The 19,802-nt window shown below is 44.2% G+C and overlaps 1 pseudogene; it reads right to left on the reverse strand.

The window, feature by feature from the left end:
- Positions 1-1,697: 1,697 nt before the first annotated feature.
- On the reverse strand, positions 1,698-15,376 carry LOC149870463 (uncharacterized; annotated as a pseudogene).
- Between the last annotated feature and the right edge of the window lie 4,426 nt (positions 15,377-19,802).

Here is a 19,802-nt window from a genome sequence, read left to right on the forward strand (position 1 = left end):
ATCTTCTGTGAAAATTCTGTTTTCTTAAGTAAACTCTGGCCGCTAGCTTTATGGCCATTATCACTTGTGCACAAAAAATGTTAACAACAATATACATTTCTATATGGATATCAAGCACAGAAATTAATATCCTTGTGTTACTTCTGTGAAAAGTGAGAGCCTATACAATTTCAGGAACAGTACATTGCACATGCATTAAGGGTGAAATTTCATCCCCAGTGCCCCCACTGAGTATCTTGGCTATACAGATCAGCAGGAAATATGCTTATCAAATTCTTCCATGAAAAGCCAACTTACCTCATTGTGGATCAAGAGGAACAGAAAAGGGGGTAAGGAAAAGATTTATCCCTAAATCAAGCCAAGCTAAGGTCCCTTTCAATATGCACCACCATTGACTTTTCAGTTGCAGTATCCTGAAGGAATACTGTCCCTTTTATGACATACAGAGATTTAACTCTTTTCTTTATTTCAGTAGGTGCATCTACACATGTTATTAAGGTGATGAAATAAACTGCACTGGAATCAGCTACTATTGGGCACAGCATCTACATGTGCACCCAGGACTGCAGCACTTTGAGCCAGGGCAGAGCAGCCCCAGGCTGGCAGGGGCCCAAGGGGACAGCTCCAGGCTCCAGGTGGTGTTGTCAGGCTGCAGAGGAGCTGGCTGAGGCATGAAGCTGCTACAGTGTAGAGTTAGGTGGCAGGCAGTCCCCGCACTTTTGCACCCTTGTCCCTCAGCCAGCCCCTGTTACTGTCTACATATGAATTTTGGCTTACATAATTACTCTGCTATTTGGGGCTATTTTAGTGCATACATAGAAAACTTCTTTATAAGACTTTGCTGAAGAAATGTAATCTGAAAGTCCTCTAATTTCCCAGAATTTCACAGCTTTGGAGTTAGAATTTTGCAGTTATGTTTCCCTGAAAAACATGTAGTTATAAATAATAAATAATCTTTGCTTTGGTTCCATGGATAAAAAAATAAGATGGCATTTGCAGCCTGCATACAAACCTTTTTTTTCCTTTTTTTTCAGCAGCTGTTTACAGTGGCATTTGAGTAACGTTAGGTATATGAGTACTACCAAAAGGTACAGGCCAAGAAACACATGTCATTAGTTAGGCCAACGCTGCTACAAAATGAGAACTGAATAGTAAATGAAAGGGTCCCCAAATCAAACTAAATTGCTTATTTAACATTTCTCAAGCTGTTACTAAGCAGTTGAACTACTCAGATGACATTTCTCAAGCAGTTCCTAGCATTTCCTTCAAACACGCATTTAGGTTTTTCCTAAGTGGTTTAAGCAAGATGAGATTTGCATCATTTTTTTTTAAATAGTTTAATTCTCCACTGCAGCCAAGCTTCACCTGGAGAGGAGAGTCACAGGTCAACATGTTTGCAGCTCCAGCATCTTCAGCCATTTAGCAGGTAAGCAACTCCTTATGGAGAATCTGATTTGACAGTGATCTGCTCACCTGGTCTCCTTCTTTCCCTGTCATATCCCATCTTCTAGAACAGGGGAGGCAGCCACCAGAACATGGTATGGTATGCATGGTGCCAGAGTATGGTATGCAAAGCCATTTTACTTGGCATGTGTGCCTCAGGGTGGACGGCAGGGAAGGGGCCAGGGCTGCACTGCCACAACAAAGATCATGCCTCTTGCAGTTCCCTTACCATCTTCGCCTGGCACACCAATGAATTACAAGTCAAGGTGACAAGTGTCTTTGCCACCTTGGCCAAAAATGTTGCCAATCCCTGGTCTAGAACATGTACCTAGAACAGGGCAAAAAAAAAAGAATCAAATATTAAATGCAAAGAAAAATTGAGTTTCAAGAAAATCAAAACTATTCATAAATTTGGGTCAAATTCAGTTACTATGTACAACTGAAACATTTAAAAAGGTTCTTAATATTACACCTTATCAGAAGTATAAAACTAGTATAGGTTAGTGTTTCTGAATGAAATTCTTCAGTGTTTCCTTTAGAAACAGCATTTCTGTGTAAAAAAAAGAAAGACTAAATTATAAGTGAAAAGATAAAAACCAGAAAAAGAAAAGAGCCAAGTAGCCTGAATGACACAAAACATTTTGTTTTAACCCAAAATGAATTATTTTAATGATTATTATTATTATTTATTTTACCAAAAAAACCACAATAATGATCTGTTTTGATTGTTTCTGAAACTGATTGATGTATTTTCTAGTTTCCCAATGCAGGCACTGAGCTGAAAAGCCTATGTTTTCCTTGTACTGCTGTTGTCATATGCCCTCCCTTCATTTCACTTGAATGGGGATGCTGAAGGTACTGACAGAGCTCTCACAACCAGTTCACAACACAGTAAAGATTCTTACATCATGTTTTGCTTCTTTGAGATGTTTCTACAGACCAAAGAATTTTGTCAGTTTTTATCTGTATATTTCTTTTAAACTGGTCCTTATACAAATGTATTCTTGTGCTTAAGAGAAACAGAATTTCCATGTATTAAACTATTTCTAAAATACTGCCAGCCAACAACAAGGTGTAAGTCAGGACTCCCTGACTAAGTACAAACTGTAAAAAGTCTGAGGCTGAATTGATTAAATCTTCACAGGTTAGTGTAAGCTGCATAGACTGAGCCAATAAGTAAGTGAATAGACATTTACTTAAATGTCTGTAGTGGCCCGGGCCACAAATTGGGGAGGGGAAGGTGCTAGAGCACAACCCCCTGCTTGACTGGAGCAGACAGCTTGAGTCAAGGCTAGCCCACCCACAGGGTGGGGTTACAGGGAAGGTGCAAAGCATTCTGGGATGCTGAGGGACTATGAGTTAAATTGAATCTGGAGGGGATCTGGGACAGAAGTTCACTAAACCAATTTAACCAAAACCAGTTAAGATTCATACTACATTTATCCAGATTTATCTTAAACCATTTTGGCCATTTTTAAAGCAGTCTGTGTGCACTGAGCTTCTGTTGTATTATAGATTTGAACATGTTTCCAATCACTTATATCAGTTTATGTGTAATTTCTGTCCCTAGACCCTAAAAGCAGTTGACTGTAGAGATAGAAGAGATTTTTCTACACATTTTTTTAGAAAGCAAAGCTATACTTTCTGCCTTTTGCCTTGTTTTCTGACCTGGAACCATTAAAAAACTGAAAAAGAATTTTCTTTTGCAAAGCTTGATGTTTTGCTTACTGAGCCTGAAAGTAAGGCATCACAACATAAAAGAAGAGATGAACATTAAAGTTTAGCTTTCTGCCTCTTGTTCTTAAGTCTCTCTCAACAGAAGACAAATATATCTGCAGTGAGCTCCTTATCTAAAAGTTGATGTTTTATTGACAGAAAGCTCTATGTGTAGATGCATGCCTTTAATGTGCTTTAAATTAAGCTAATGCGCATTAACATGTCTTTCTCGCATTTGAACTAGTGCCACCTCTATTTTACTATGGTGTAAGCAACACTTAGGCATCCCATGCACATTCTCTCATTCTTTCTCTACATTCCAAATAGTTCTGCGGCATTTTAGGATTACAGCAGCTGCAGAGAATGAAATGTAATCTGCTCAGCAGATATATCCTCTGTACAACATATTTTAAGTAGCTGTAAAGGTTGATGCATATCAAAACTTACTGTGAGTGAGTTTTCAGCTGCTGTGTGCTAAGAATCAGTCATGCAGTGCCCATTTACTCTAATGGTAACCACTGGGAGCTAATTTACCACACCGGCTGCTCAAAGCATAATCCTTAAAGTTCAATTCTTTATGGAAAAATCCTAAAGGCTTTGTTAGCCATCCTATAAAATGTAATAGAGTATTATATTCCTTTCTAGGAGTTGGTTAAAAAACCTACAGAAAGAATACCATTCTGTTAGATTCTTTAGGTTTTTATAGTAGCGTCTATAGAGCTCCATTTCATTTCTATAGAATCTTATCTCATCTCCAATACATTCTAAGAAACATCTCCAAAAAAGAACAGTTTAGTTTCTAAGAGTTTGTCTATATGGGTAAATTAGTGTGGAATTAATTCATACTGTGCAAGTTGTCCCATACTAACTCTCTCTGTGAACAATTCTGGGATAAAATGCATTATGTCTCTGTGCACTAAGAATTCTAATATTATAAAAGCCATATTCTGTCTGTTGGTCTCTGTCTATCCATAAGGATTTAGTCACACTGTGATTGGCTGATGGAAACAACCAATCAGAGTGTGAATATAATGTTTAGACAGGAGGTGGTGGCGTGGTGCCACCATGATAGTGGGGACACAGGGGCTGGCTTCACCCCCCTGCCCTGTTCCCTGGAGGCAGTGGCAACAGAGCAGACAGGACAGGGAGGCACAGCCAGCAGAGCTGGCCTCACCTCCCCTCCCCCTAGCTCCTTGGAGGTGGTGGTGGTGGCGCAAGGGGGAGCTGTGTCAGGCTCTTGAAGGCAACTGGCTAATGTCCACATAAAGAGCTAGTGTATTAGTGTGCTGAAAATGCACCCCTAGCTTACTGCTCCCTAAATTACCCCTGTACATAAACCCCAAGAGGGCCTTTTTGCACTGTGTTTTAATCCACACAGGATAGAAACAGACATTTTCTTTATGACACTATATTTTTTGCTATGGTGGCACAAAGTAAGACTAAACAGACATCCATACCTTCTGTGGCATGACAAATGCTTAAATTTGTGGCCATAACAGGAGGGAGTGATCATTTGGGCTGCTTTATTGGAATTAATGTCTGTTTATGCCAGGATCTCCAGGGCATATCTGGACAAGGGGGTAATTCAAGGCTTCACCCCAACACAGGGCATGTGTCTGCAAGGAGGAAGCGGGGAACCCTCTGGGAGTTCCTCCCTCGGTGCTTGCAGGCATGCACTGGGGCAATCCCCTGGTCCACAAATTAGGGAGCATGTTTGCAAGTGGGGGCGGGGGTTCTTGCTTGGAGGCACACCCCAAGTCAGGGCACAGCACCTAGTGACATCTGTAGATGTCTGCGGAACGTGATCTGATGTCTGTTTCTAGCTACAGGGATTAATGGGAATTAACCTGTGTTCTGTTAATTCACATCCCAATTACTTCCAGGTGTGGACAAGCTTGTTTATTGTGCTATAACACAATACTTCAAGTGAAGAAGTCCTTAAGTAGATGCACTGGGGTGAGAAAAAAACCCTTCATGTCTTTAAAATTCATCGTTCTTCTGTGAACTGTATAAAATATATTGTTTCTATTTTTACTTATGCCAAAGTATAATATTAAAAATGATTGCCAAACTCCTGCTTAGTAATAACAACTGTTTGTATGATGTATATCTCGATGACTGATTCAGTTCAATTTATATCAGAGCGAATAAATAAACTATTTACATCAAACTTGGCATACATTAAGAGCATTTGCTAGATGCTGCTTTATGAACACTTATCTTATACCTGGAGTCTTCTGAAGTGGTCTGATTTACTGAAAGCAGCAGTTTGTCTATTGCTATGACAACATTACCACATCTACATGTTCAGATTGAGATTTTTTTAAAGTAAATTAAAAGGGACTGTAATTTAGAGATCAACAGAAAGAACAGCAAAATAAAAGTAAACCACACATTCCTTGTCTTGCACTAAAACTTGTGAAATTACAAAGCTTGCTTGAGGAACGAAATATCTGGCTTGCCCAACTATTCAAATGCTTCTTAAAGTTTAGTTGGATCTGTTCACCTGTATCAATATAGAAGGACTTCTGTGTTGGAGATGATATTTCAGTCCACCTCCCTAGACAGATTTTTTACTGGAGTGAGGGAACAGAGTGGAGGCAGATTAAAAGACTAATATCTTCATCTTTGTCAAGTCTGGAAGATGGATATAGCATTTGTACCCTTCACACACATGATAAAAGATAAAAGCAAAAAGATGTAATCCCCTGAATAAACTGTGTTTGTCCAAAGATTACAGTTTTAATATCTTGGCATTTCCAATCAGTCATGAGCAAAGAATTTAGACAGTCCTCTATTTCTTACCTGTAATAATCCCTGTAATTAAGTATAGTATCTATTACCAATATTTGTTGAGTGTTCTAGTATATCTGAGGCATGTTTAAAATTTATTTTGCCATTCTAAATGTTTTTATCATTGCTTCTCATACCATGTATGTGTTTTTTAGATTAGGAACATTTTTTTTTTAATGTTGGCTGTCTGAGAAGAGAATAACTTTGCCATTTGATTCAAAGCTAAAGGTAAGTGGCAGCAATTGTGGTAGAATAAATAAAAGGAATTCTATAATGATTCCTCTTTCCTCCAATTTTTAAGGCCCTTGCATCATGTCCTAGGCACTAGGAAGCATAAGCTACTTGGCTGTTACTTTGTTTTTATATTTTCAACTTGAGTTATCCTTTTCAGTTACCTTGATGATTTGAGAATGTGGAAAACATAGCTAGTCCCATGAAATCAATGTGCTCTACCGAAGGATAATTCCTTCCACATATATAAAGACGTATGTAAATTGTCTGATTTTAAAAACAAAATAAATGTTGTTTCAGATACTATGATTGTTCAAGGCCTCCCTGCCAATTTTGTAATTACATTCTTAATTTTAAAAAAACTTTTATCAAATGTTTTATCATGGAAGAAACGGACAGATAACAGGAAAAATATATTAACTTTGGAGAAACAAGCTTGGAAAACAGTTCTGTCAAAAATAAAGATAAATAGAATGAAGAAATGAAAGTAAAATTTTTGCACTCTAATCTCTCAGTTTTTATAACTGATGTTGGTTTAAAAAACAACGTTTAGAAAAGTGTGATTTTTAACTAGCTCCTTTACCCGTATGCCTTGTTTCTTTTTTTTGTCTTGTTTTTGCTTGTCAGTTCTAGGTCTACAGTCCAAAATTAAAAATGGCCCACCCAATTCTTTTTTTAAATATATATTTTTATTGTATTTACGATGAATATTGGCAAGCACTCAAGTAAAATACGAAAGAAACTTAATAGGTCTGAGTTGTTTTACATGGTATTTTTATATTCAAGTAGGGCAAAAGTACAGCATTTCAAGCCACATTATGACGTGGTTTGAGTAAATCTACAATTTCTCACCTTCTTCCTATAATGCCTATCATTATAATATTTGATTACTAAATAGAAAAAAAAGATCAACTTCACACGTTCAATAATGGTTCCTATGATATTTTTTTTTCAGCTGTGGTGGGAAAATTGAAAAGGCAGTATTAACAGCATACTTTGAAAGTGGTCAGACCTGTGATAATAAAGGTCTATGGAAGGAATGGCTTTTTTGTTGTTGTTCGCTTTTTGTTTGTTTGTTTTCCTTCTGCGGCTCTCGGGGCATTTCTACACGTATGTTTGTCTGCTCCGACATGCTGGAGATCCAGCACATCAGAACAGACTCAATTAATTGAGTCTGCTCCATACATGAGCTGACGTGCCTCGTGCTGCATCACATACATTTGTATAAACAGTGAAATGCACGTCATATACAAATGCTTTTTAAAATGTGCGGCGTGATCATGTGTATAAATGCTCTCAGGTTGTAGCCTAGCTTTTCTAAGCTACATTGGTTTCGGAGGAAAAGCAGTTGCATTGTTGTCTGTCATGGACAGAAATCAAGTTGGTGTAGTTGGTTCAGACTTGTTTGTAGTTTTGAAAGTCAGGACTCAGGCCTCTTGCCTTCATTGGGCAAGAGAAGTAACCTGGGAAGCAAGAGGAAACATATATTGAATAAACAAGGATTGATTCCACATTTAACCAGGCAGAATTAAGTCCTTTAATTTAGTCTAGAAATGATCAACACAACATACGGATTTTTGGGACCTGATCAGGAGGGAAGTTCAACACTTAGTGCAAGCTGTGAATATAAAAGGCCTTCACGTACACCCATTTCTTGAGTGACACAGTAAGGTAGACAATGAAATAACTTATCTTAAAACTGTGAGGAAAAGTGTTCCTTTCAAGTTTCAGGAAGGCATATAACAACCCTTTTCTCCAAAGCTGTTCTGTAGTCCCAACTTTCCATCAGTTTGAATGAAAATATATCCAACTTTTCCTCTTATATCTGTAAATACATGGGTTATGTGAGTTAATGAAACTACCTACAATGGAAAAAGACTTTTCAAGGAGAAAGTATTTAAAACGCCCTCCACCCCTTTTTCTGGGTATTTAACCACTTTTTATGAAAATCATAATAATTACCTTTATGCCAGTAAGAAATATGGGCTTTGGTAACTTAACATTTCAAGAAAACAATTCTGATAAACAATGTTGTTGTTGTTTTTGATTTTAAGGATCATATTTTGAACAACTTTCTATGTAAAAGTTTCAAGCAGATCTACTTCTTCTGGTATTTACCTCCTCCTTTTGATGCTAAGAGAAGAGGGATGGAAGGCAATAGCATGGTTGTGATACCCTTTTACTTTGCCAATTTCTGGCTTCAGTTTTAACTCCTTTCTGTTACTGAGAGCTGGCATACGTTACAGAAGCTCTGAAAACAGTAGCACCATGATCAAGACTGTAGAAACATGAGCTTTAAGCCACTTTACTTTATGTACATGTGTGCTTCCCTCTGCTCTGTGTAGTAAGGCTGAAATGGAGAATATGGGGCAAGACCATGCTATATTTTTGCATCCAGTTAATTCCACTGTAAGTTTCAAAGCAATGTAGAGTTCAAAAACATGTCTACCTTAAATAACCAAATTAATTGCAAATTTATAACCTCAGTATTTACAATAGTCTGGATGAATTAGAATTAATTTAGAACTGCCTGTAACTGTTGTAATTCATAACTGTAACAACTTATGTTAGGTAAAACTGGCCTTTTTAGGTCCACTGATATCCCAAAATAGTATAGTGTCATATAGCAAATAATGAATTGTTTTTCAAAATGTATAAAGTCAAGAGTATCAGTTATGATACTTTTCAACTCTAACAGCTGTGTATGCCTGTCCAGTAATTTAAAAAAAAAACCCAATGAGGCTCTGGAATAGCACCATGATAAATCATGTTCTTACCATTAATAATAAAGTATTATCCATGTTACTATAACATTTCCATCTAGGAATCCAAAATAATTGTGGTGGGTCCAAAGCTGTTACAGGATTTGTTGCAAAGCAGTATGTGTTTAAGTAAGATAAGAGACATACTTTACCTACATGTCATGGTGTCTCTGGAGGCTGCAGACACATTGTGGTTGTCATGACCACAATCCCTTTCTTTTTGTCCACACTTGGAGGTGGTCTGGAAACTTCTACCTGTTGTAACAATACAAGAAAATTTCAAGAAAACTGAACAACTACACCACCAAATGTAGCATAGGAATATAGTGTACTACGTGCTTAGTCTTTTAAATGTGAATACTGAACTTATTTGTATTTTTGTCACATCTGGTAAAATTAATTAACTGGTTCTTTTTGACAAGTTTCCTCCTTCCTGGCACTCATCACTGCCCAATTAAAACCTAATGTTCTACGTGCCCATAATGACAGTGCAAAAGATCATCAGCTAGCTCTGTGTTTTTCAAACATGATTAGTGGTTGTACTCAGCATTAAATATTCATAATTTTGACCTACACAACAAGTGTTTCTTAATTAATATAGATAATGGTACAAGTCTTAATTTGAAAAGTACTTTTTCTCTTTTTGTGATGGTAATATGGGTGCAGCCATAAACTGCAGTGGCAAGCAAAAAGCTGCAAATTATAGTAGTTTCATAGTGTTTTTACACCAGGAGTGGGCAATTATTTCAGTTGGAGGGCTGCTTAAGAAGTTTTAGTGAGCTGTCAAGAAAATGACATTTTAACAAATTATAGATTAAAAAACTCAAACCAGATATTTTAATTTTATTTCAAAATTTATTTTTGTCCTGATTTATGGGGTTTTTTAGTAATGTATATACAGGTGATTGCATAATAGCTAAAAATAAACTCTTGCCATTTGTATATTTTGTGTCATGGGGCTAGAGGATGTGGGGAGTTGGAATGTGTGTGTGTGGAGGGAGGTGGGGGGAGGGTGTGGGGTGGGGGCACAGGAGGGGTGCATGTAGGGGCGGGGGGAAGGCTGCCTGTGAACTAGACCCTGGGAGCCAGCCTGGAGTGATGGGAGAGAGGGAGGGGAGACAGGCCATTCCCAAGTCAGGCAGTACAATGCAGGTGCAGCCCAGCGCCCTCCCTCCCCCCACGTCCAGCCCACAGCTGCCCCCATGGTTTTACAAATATGACCATGCCCTGTCCACTTCTGTCAAGAGCATCCCAAGCCACACTCCTCCTCACACCCACCTCATACCCACCCCTGCCTCCACCCCCACCCCCGGCCCCAGTCCCAGCCCCAGCCCTGGAGAGCATGCGCAGCTTCCTGGCAGGGCTGCTCCTTATGTGGTTGCAGTTGCCCAGGTACTTCTCAGTGGTTTTGCCTCCTGTCCCTGGTGCACTGTTCCAAGAAGCAAGTGGTGCTGGGAAGCAGTGGCAGCAGCCATGGGGATGCATACTGGGTATCACATTCTGAATCAGGTTGGAGAGGATGGGGCTGCAGCTCTCCCCATGCCCGTCTGGGTGTATGCCCAACACAGTTCCCCACAGCTGCTGCTGCTACTTCTCAGTACTATATGCTGCCCAGAGTGGCACAGCAGAGGCAGGAGGAGGAGGAGCTGCTGGAGGTGCAGGGAGCCAATCAGTACTCAGGCAGCTGCTGCAGCTGCATTGGCAACACCCCCACTGGAAATCTATGCATGCTGTCCAGGGTCAAGGCCATTGGTTGGCAAGGTAGAGAAGGAAATGGCACAGGCTTTCACAGATCAGATTCAATCAATTGGCTGCCTTCTACCTGCTGGCCAGATCCAATCAGTTAGTGGGCTGGATCTGGCCCATGGGCTGGACTCGCATCTTAAGTAGTAACCTGGCCAAAGGTTCATACAATGAATCATGTTATAAAACAGTGAATAGAACTTACACAAAATATGTGTAATATCTTTTTGGGTGGTTACCATTATGCCTTAAATTGGACATGTGGCTTAGCTGATCAGCTGACCAGGGCTCCCAGGCTTGGGGGCACATCAGAGCCCTTGACTCTAATGTGCCTCCAAAGCTGGGAGCCCAAATCAGCTGACTGCCAATCCCATCTCTGGAGGAGCATCAAAGCCAAGGGTGCAACCACTCCCAAGCTCAAGGCACACCATAGCCCTTTGCTCCAATGCATCCCCAAGGCTGGGAGCACTGATCAGTTGAGTGGCTTGATACTTGCCGGCGCAGGGGGATCCCCATTTCATGATCACAAACTTCACCTGTATGGACAATATGGCATAACTGGGGGTCTGATCCCCCATCCTACAATCATGCCTCCTGCCATACATGCGCAGCATGGTAGGAAGTGTGATTGTTGGGACAGCAGATCAGCCCCCATCATGTTTTGAAATGAATGTCACCAGGGGCCAGAGAGGAATTTAGGAAACTTAAGAAAATATGCAGTTTAGATAACTGTTATCTTACTCTTATGCATCATATTTCTCATTATTCTGGCTTCCTGATGTGTTTTTTAAATCAAAGAAAGAGAGTTTAACATTCCATAATGTATATAAGATGTTATAACTTTCTATAAATATTTTAAATGCATAAGCACCAAGGAGAGAGTGAAATTGTTAAATTTAATACACAATGGTAGATGTAGATGGCAACTATAGTTTCATAGTTTGTAGGGTCAGAAGGGACCTGAGCAGACCTCATCAAGTCTGACCCCCTGCCGTGGCAGGAAAGAGCACTGGGGTCAAAGGACCCAAGCAAGGTGTTTGTCTAGCCTTGTCTTAAAGACCCCCAAGGGAGGAGCCAGCACCACTTCGCTTGGAAGTTGGTTCCAGGTCCTAGGTGCCCTGACAGTGAACTAGCGCCTCCTGATGTCTAATCTGAATTTACCTTCTGCCAGCTTGTGACCGTTACTTCTAGTCACTCCCCCAATGCTGCTGGTCCCCTCTGACTAGTTTGTAACAGGCCACTAGATCCCCCCTCAGCCTTCTCTTGTGGAGGCTGAACAAATTCAGGTCCTGTAGCCTCTCCTCATAGGGTCTGCCCTGCTGCCCCTGATCATGCGAGTGACCCTCCTCAGGACCCTCACCATGTTGTCCAGATCCCTCTTGAAGTGCGGTGCCCAGAACTGGATGCAGTACTCCAGCTGTGGCCTGACCAGTGTCGCATAGAGGGGGAGGGTCACCTCCTTGGATCTGCTTGAGATACATCTGTGGATGCATGACAAGGTGAGGTTCGCCTTCCTGACTGCATCCCCACACTGCCTGCCCGTATTCTTCTTGGCATCAATGATGATTCCAAGATCCTTTTCTGCCTCTGTACTGATGAGAAGGGAGTTCCGCAGCCTGTAGGTATGGTGCTGGTTCTTCCTTCCCAGGTGCATCACCTTGCACTTGTCAGTGTTGAATCCCATCCTATTCTGATCCACCCACCCCTGTAACCTGTCTAGGTCCAATTGCAGACTATTTCTCCATTCTAGCATGCCCACATCCCCCCACATCTTAGTGTCATCAGCAAATTTGAACAGGGTGCTTTTTACCTCCTTGTCCAAGTCACTGATGAAGATGTTGAACAGTACAGGCCTGAGTACCAAGGCCTGCAGAACCCCACTGCCCATATCCCTTCAGGTTGAAAATGACCCATCCACCACCACTCTCTGGATATGGCCCTCCAGCCAGTTAGTGACCCATTTAACTGTGTAGGTGTCGATGCCACAGTCCCCCAGTTTTTTCATGAGAATGGTGTGAGAGACAGTGTTAAAGACCTTCCTAAAGTCTAGAAAGACTACGTCCACTGCTGCCCCAGCATCTAAGGATTTGGTGACCTGGTCGTAGAAGGCCACCAGGTTGGTCTGACAGGACCTGCCTCTAATGAACCTGTATTGGTTGCCTCTAAGCATAACCTCTCCCGCTGGCCCCTAGTGGACATGTGCCAGGATAATTCTCTCAAAAAGCTTGCCCAGGATTGAGGTAAGACTAACTGACCCATAGTTTCCTGGGTCTTCCTTCCTCCCTTTTTTGAAGATGGGAACCACGTTGGCCCTCTTCCAGTCCTCTGGCACCACACCAGAGCACCACGAGTGCTCATAAAGCCATGTTGGGGTCCTGCTAATTTCCTCAGCAGTCTGGGGTGGTGATCTTCTGGACCAGCTGATTTAATTATATCCAGTCCCTCCAGAAGTTCCTTGACTAGATCCTCACTGCCCCTTGGACAAGGTGTGCCTCCCCTGGGGCCTGAGGGGGGCCCAGTAGGAGGGCTGCTCAGGAAAATGGAGAAAAAGAAGTCGTTAAATAGTTTAGCTTTGTCATCTGGTGTGATGACCAGATTTCCTAGCATGTCTTGCAGGGGCCCCATGTTACCCAGTACCTTCTTTTTGCCCCCTATGTATTTAAAAAAGGACTTATTGTTCTTCTTGATCTGGGTAGCTAGTCCCAGTTCCATCTCTGCCTTGGCCTTCCTGATCATCCCCCTGCATCCCCGAGCAACCACAGTATAATCCTCCCTGGTGACGATGTACGCCTCCCTTTTAGCTAGGAGACATTCTCGGATGCTTTTGGTGAGCCATGGGGGCTTTTGTGCCCTCCTGCTCCCTTTGATCCGTGTTGGGATTACCTCCCTTTGGACTAGGAGGATCATATCCTTAAGAAGCGATCAGTCTTCTTGGACACCTGACTCCCCTCCCCTCCGGGACCTCATTGCCTCCCCGACTATTCTCCTTATTGCCTCCCCGACTATTCTCATTGAAGTCCGCCCTCCTGAAATCTAGGGCTGCTGCCTTGCTTCAGGCCTTTGCTGGATGATGAATTCCAGCAGGTGATGATCACTGTCGCCCAGGTGGTCGAGCATCTACAGCACCCCCCCAGGTTGTCACCCGTGGCCAGCACCAGGTCCAACAAGGTGTCTCCCCTGGTAGGGCTGTGCACCTCCTGGGTTAGACTGAGGTCCTGTATTTTGGCTAGGAACCAACGTGAGCAGCCAGACCTGGCTGACTGCTCTTCCCAGCAGTTGTGTGCAAAGTTCAGGTCACGCATGATGACCACGTCCTTTGACCTGACTACTTCCATGAACTGACTTAAGAATTCCCTTTGGTTGGGTGGTCTTGTTGTAGACCCCCACTGTTAAGTCTCTTTCCCCTCCACTGCCTTGTAATCTAACCCAGAGCACTTCAGTGTGCCCCTCCTCTGACCCTGGGCTACTTGATGAGGATGTTTATTCCTCCTTAATGTAGAGCGCCACACCCCCAGCTTTCCTCACTGTCCTGTCCTGTCCCTCCTGTACAGCCGATAGCCCTTGGTATTCACCACCCAGTCATGCATTGGGTCCCACCACGTTTCTGTGAGTCCCACTATGTCTGGGTTGGTGTCAGCTAGCATGAGGGTAAGTTCCTCCTGTTTGTTTCCCATACTACAAGCATTTGTGTAGAAGCATTTGAGGCCTCCTGAGGATGTGTGCACTGCCCTCCCCTCCACCAATATCAGCATTGCCCTGGCACCTGTTGTTTACCTGGGTATATGCTCTGCTCATCGGTCTAGGCTGGGCTGTACTTGTGGGTGCTGCTTGGTTTCATGGTCCAAGGCTTCCTCCGCCCTCGTCTTCCCCTTCCCCTGATGAGCCTAGTTTAAAGCCTGCTGGAGGAGGTCTGCCACCCTAGAAGAGAACACACATTTACCTTTAGGGGAAAGGTGGAGCCCATCCCATCTGAGCATGTTTCTCATCATGATGTGTGGGTTGTTGTCGAGGAAGCCAAACCCTGCCTCAAGACACTATTCCCAAAGCCGCCAGTTGGTCCCTGTGATGCAGGTCTCATGTCCTTTTCCACGTCCACTTACTGGTAGGACAGAAGAAAATACCACCTGTGCATCTATCTCCTTCAGCACATCCCCCAGAGCATGGTAGTCCACCATCAGGTGATCAGGGCTTCTCCTGGCTGCATCATTAGTACCCACATGGATTAGGACTATGGGGTAGTAATTGGTGGGCTGGATCATGGCCTGGATCATCCCTGTCACATCCTGAATCTTTGCTCCGGGCAGGCAGTAGACCTTGCGTGTCGAAGTGTCTTGGCGACAGATGGGGTCCTCTGTACCTCTCAGGATGGAGTCACCTATGACGATCACTCAATGCTTTTTCCTCCTGGACTGCTTAGCTCCTTTGGCCTGCTTGGATCATGGACAGCATGGAGTTGCCTCCTCTCCGATTGCCTCCTCTCCTTTCTTCTCTTCCAGTGTTGCCAGGGCCTTGTGCTTGTTTTCCAGCCGGACTGGAGAAACTGGTACTGTTAAGTTGTGAGCAGCCCTGGTTCTGGAGATGACCATCTGCCACTCTGCAATGGAGGGAACCTCCTGGGGTGCTTCTTCCTTGGTTGCATGGCCCTGCAGAGAAAAGAAATAAACATCAATTTCATCCTCCGCCTCCATGATTTTGCCTTTTCTACTAAACCACTAGCATCTGAGACCACTCCTAGTATGATTCCAGAATACTGGATTATCAGTAAAGCCATCCAGATGTCAATCAGGGAAGTTTTAAGTCTAGGTCTTACTCACAGGAAATACCAATAAATCTACAGACTGTAGAAGTATAGTGGTTTTGAAAGAGTTCCTGAAAATGCAAGGAAAGTACATAGGAACAGATTCTCTTTCACAAGCTGTTTCCTTTCTTCCATCCTAACTAGTCCAATGAAAAATATCGTATTAATGTAAAGCTGATAGAGTACAACATCTGTGCCATGTTTGCTACACTAAAAACAAAGTAAGGAAATGCCTATGGGTGGAGAGAGGTGGGCCAGGTATGTAAAAGGGCTATTTACTACAATATTGTAGATGTGTCCTCATACTACTGGCAGTTTCTTCCTGGCTTCCTAAAGATGTCCATTGTTATGAAGTAAAACGTGCTGATGCTATTCATAAAGCTTTCAGGAACTGAACTTCCCTAATGTCACTATGTGAATTTAGGGGCAAGGAAGAAAGTATTCATTTTGGATACAGAATCAAGGGGCAGGATAGTGAAGATATAGTGAAAATAGTTTCCTCACAGAATAACTTTCTGCACCTCCACCAAAAGGCTACAGCTCAGCAAGAGTTTCTGTGCCCTTCCAAACTACCCCCACCGTGCCAAAAAAAAAACCCAACAAAAAACCCAGTCTGTTTAGTGGTCTGGTCTATAATGATATAAGAATAACCTTGCCAAGTGCTGACAGTGTCTCAGCATTGTATAAGACATAAGGGAAGACACGGAGTGAAGAACTTGCATCAAGACAAACATGCAAGAAGATTTTGAGGAAGACTAGACGTGTCTACATGAGATGCTACTGCTCAATGGTTATTGCACATTAATTTAGTACTTGTATAAGCAAGTACTAAAAAAATGCACAGTAACCAGAGTTACCAGCAAACACCTTTTAACTGACACTACTGTGCAGTAGCCAAATAAAATTGTGCAGTAGTGTCTTGGCTTGGTTTTTGCCACACGATGCAACTGCACACTAGAATCCAGTTCCTCTGTAGTTACCACCCACTTTGAGGAGAAGAACTATGGTACTAAGCAGTATTCATTTAAATAATGCAGATGGCTCATCTGTTATTGGCTAGCAAGGGGCTTTAAAAAGATGAGGCTAATTCAAAAACTTCTGAAGTCATGAGCTTCAATGTTACTGTAAATCTGGTTGAAAGAAAATATTGGGTGCATCTATATATGCTCTTAATGTGCCTGAATAAATTGCAATAAAGTTCATACCAGAGTTTATTGCTCCTGGCCAGAGCATTTACACATGCACCCAGGACTGCAGCAGGTTAAGCTGTGCTGGCACAGCCCCAGCTGGCAAGACGTCCAGGGGGGTCAGCTTGCCAGCCCAGAGCTACTCCACCCTGGCTCAATGTGCTGCCCACCCTGGCTCAATGTGCTGCAGAGGGGCTGACTGGGGCATGATGGTGCTACAGTGTGGGGCTAGCTGGCACCCTCAGGTCCCACCCAACCCTGGTCATCATCTACATATGCATTGTGGTGCATTAAATAATGCTGGCATAGGATAGTACTTGTCCTGGACAGCACTAACCTACAGCAGAGTTAATTAGTTCATTGCAGCTGAATTGGGCCACATACATAGATGGTGCTGCTTTACAGTGGAGCTAATTAGTCAGCTGCAGTAAAGAGCACATGTAGATGCACCCATTGGTTTAAAAGGGAAAAGAAAAGAAAAAAAAGGTCACTTATAATTAACCTGATTATTAAGAAGGGGGGACGGACATAGGCATGTAGAACAGTTTCTTGAGAGGCTGACAAAATATTAGCTATTTTATTAAAATTTTGCTTTAGTATATGCCCCAGGAAGGGAGAGGGAAGAGATAATAATAAGTACTTACCGGCAATGGGAGATGCAGCACAGCAGGGGTGGAAGGAAGAGCCCACACGGCTCATCAGCTGCTTCTTTATTCAATTAAGGCTGGCCGGTGATGTCAGCCATAAGCACCAGCTGGCGGGAATAAAAATGGTGGTCAATGCCATGGAAAGGAGGAAGGAGAGAGCAGGGGGGAAAAGGGGCTACAGCTGCCACTGAGAGGGAAGAAGACCTTCCCCACGAGGCCCACAGAGCCCGACAAGCCAGGGGTGGACTGAAGCAGCATTGGGCAGAGCATCCCACTAGCAGCGAGAGATGAAAGGGATGAGTGGCACAGACCCCGAGCTTGAAAGAGGACACAGGGATGAATCAGAGCCTCGACAAGATCCCAGGTGGGAGTGTTGGGTTGACCAGGGTGAGAGGGGTGCCATGCCAAAGGGGAGGACCCTGAGGAAAGCCCCAGGGTGGGTACAGTCAGGGTGGGTACTGCCGCCAGTCCTGGCTGGTTCAACAACAGAGTGGGAGGAAATCACAGAGGCGACGGGCAGCAGGAGAAGCATCCCCGAGCTAGAGTAAGGGGAGGAGAAGTGAGGGAGCGGGGTGTAGCCACATCAGGAAGTGGTCCACCGTTTAATGTTTTGTTGATGATTTTCTGTTCTGTTTCCTCATGTGAAGGGGTTGAGGAGTGGAGGGTATAGTGAGTATCCCCAAGGAACAGGGCTGAGGAAGAGCCTCAGAGATTTTCTTTGTGTTTCCCTGGCAGAAGGGGTGGAGATAGGGGAAGCAGGGAGAATAGGCCCGCATTGGCGAACCGTCGTAACAGGTGACAAGCAGTGGGACACAACTCCACAGAAAGGGACGAGGCCGACGGAAGAACAACGCACATAAGGGGGCATGAAGCTGAGGTGTGGGGGTGGCAGAGACCCGTGAATGACCGCTGGGTGAACCACAGGCCACCGAGCAGACCCAATGACCAACCCCGTCCACTGAAGAACCAACAAGTCATGGCAGGCGAGAACAGGGAAGGCAAGTCAAGGAGGAGACACCTGCTAGGTTAAAGACACGAGCCTGGAGTTTGCCACCAGGGTGAAGGCCACTCTAGAACAGATATTTGAAGCCTGGTGGCCACAGTATATATTAGGCTTCCAAGCATTAGGGCTCAGAGAGCATATCCAGATGAGCCCGTACGTGCCTCCTGCAGCATCTGACGCTCCCTAGAGACACCCCCTGATCCCTGTATTGCTGGGTCCTGCCCCCCCCAGTCCCCTGATCCCTGCCACACCCGGATCTACCCCCCATTCCCCCAATACCCCCCCTCATTGCCCCACAGCCTCCTTCAGTACCTGCCCCCCCAGCATCCAGGAAATAAATAAAATAAATAAATAAAACCCTGAACTCACTGGCAGATCCAGCTGCAATCAGGCTCACTGGGGCCTGCTGCACACCGCGGGGTGGAGTGACAGCCTCAGAGGCCCCAGCTCAGGCCCTGCTGCCCCCCCCACTGGCCCATGCTGCATGGTGGGACTCTGCCAGTAGGTCCTGGAGCCCGCCAGTCCCTGCTCCTGGGGTGAGTAGAGGTTTTGTTGGGGTTTTTTTAAGTGTCGGAGGCTGTGGTGGGGGAGCAGCCATTGCAGGGCTGGGGTGCAAATGGGGACTGGGGCCAGTGCAGTCATCAGGGGGGCTGGAGGAGCCAGCGGGCAATAGGGCCAGGTGAGACAGCAATCTAGGGGGCTGGGGGAGTAAGTGGAGGGTGGTAGCTCCTGCAGGTGCCATTTGGCCCCTGTGGGGGGGATGTAGTCTCTGTGGGGAGCAGCAAAACATATTAATGTATTCATGAATTCATGAAACGTATTTAGAATTCACTTTATAATTATGATAGGGATGCTGGTAGGCTTCCAAATTGATTTAACACTGTAGATGTATCGATAAAACATTGCCCAACTGATCACTGTCTCTGACACTCTCGCTCTATAGTGGTGCTGAGAAATAAGGATTTCCCAGAACTGGCCTTGCAACCATGTAGCTGGCACTGGGATCTCCCTGCTGGCAGGGGCTGAAGACTCAGTTCGCTGCTCACTCACAGAGCTGAGCAGGGAACAGGCTCTCCGGGCCCCACCTGGTGATCCCAGAGTAGGGGCTGGGAACTGTTTCAGTTAGGGGCAGGTCCTAGCCCCATGCTCTGATTGGGTGATTGAGGCATGGGGCTTGGAAACAGCTGCTGAGGTAGGGTGGGTCCCAGCCCCCTGCCCCTCCCTTGCAGTTCTTTCTAAGTCCCCTGCCCCTGATCAGGACCTTGGGCCAGGAGTTCCCTACTGCTGGGCTAGGAAACATTGTCGCCTCCCTGGCAGCAGGCAGGCTCCAAGGAGACAACTGTCTCCTGGCCAGGTGCTCCCTGCCAGCTCCTGAGCTAGCACCCCGGGGAAGCCTTGAGCTCCCCCTGGTGATGGCATAGGCCCATTGCAGGGCCCCAGAAATCAGGAGCTGTTTGGGGCCATTAGCAGCAAACCTGT

This window comes from Crocodylus siamensis, chromosome 2, assembly GCF_052110815.1.
Source record: "Crocodylus siamensis isolate JL-2025a chromosome 2, ASM5211081v1, whole genome shotgun sequence".
NCBI lineage: Eukaryota > Metazoa > Chordata > Crocodylia > Crocodylidae > Crocodylus > Crocodylus siamensis.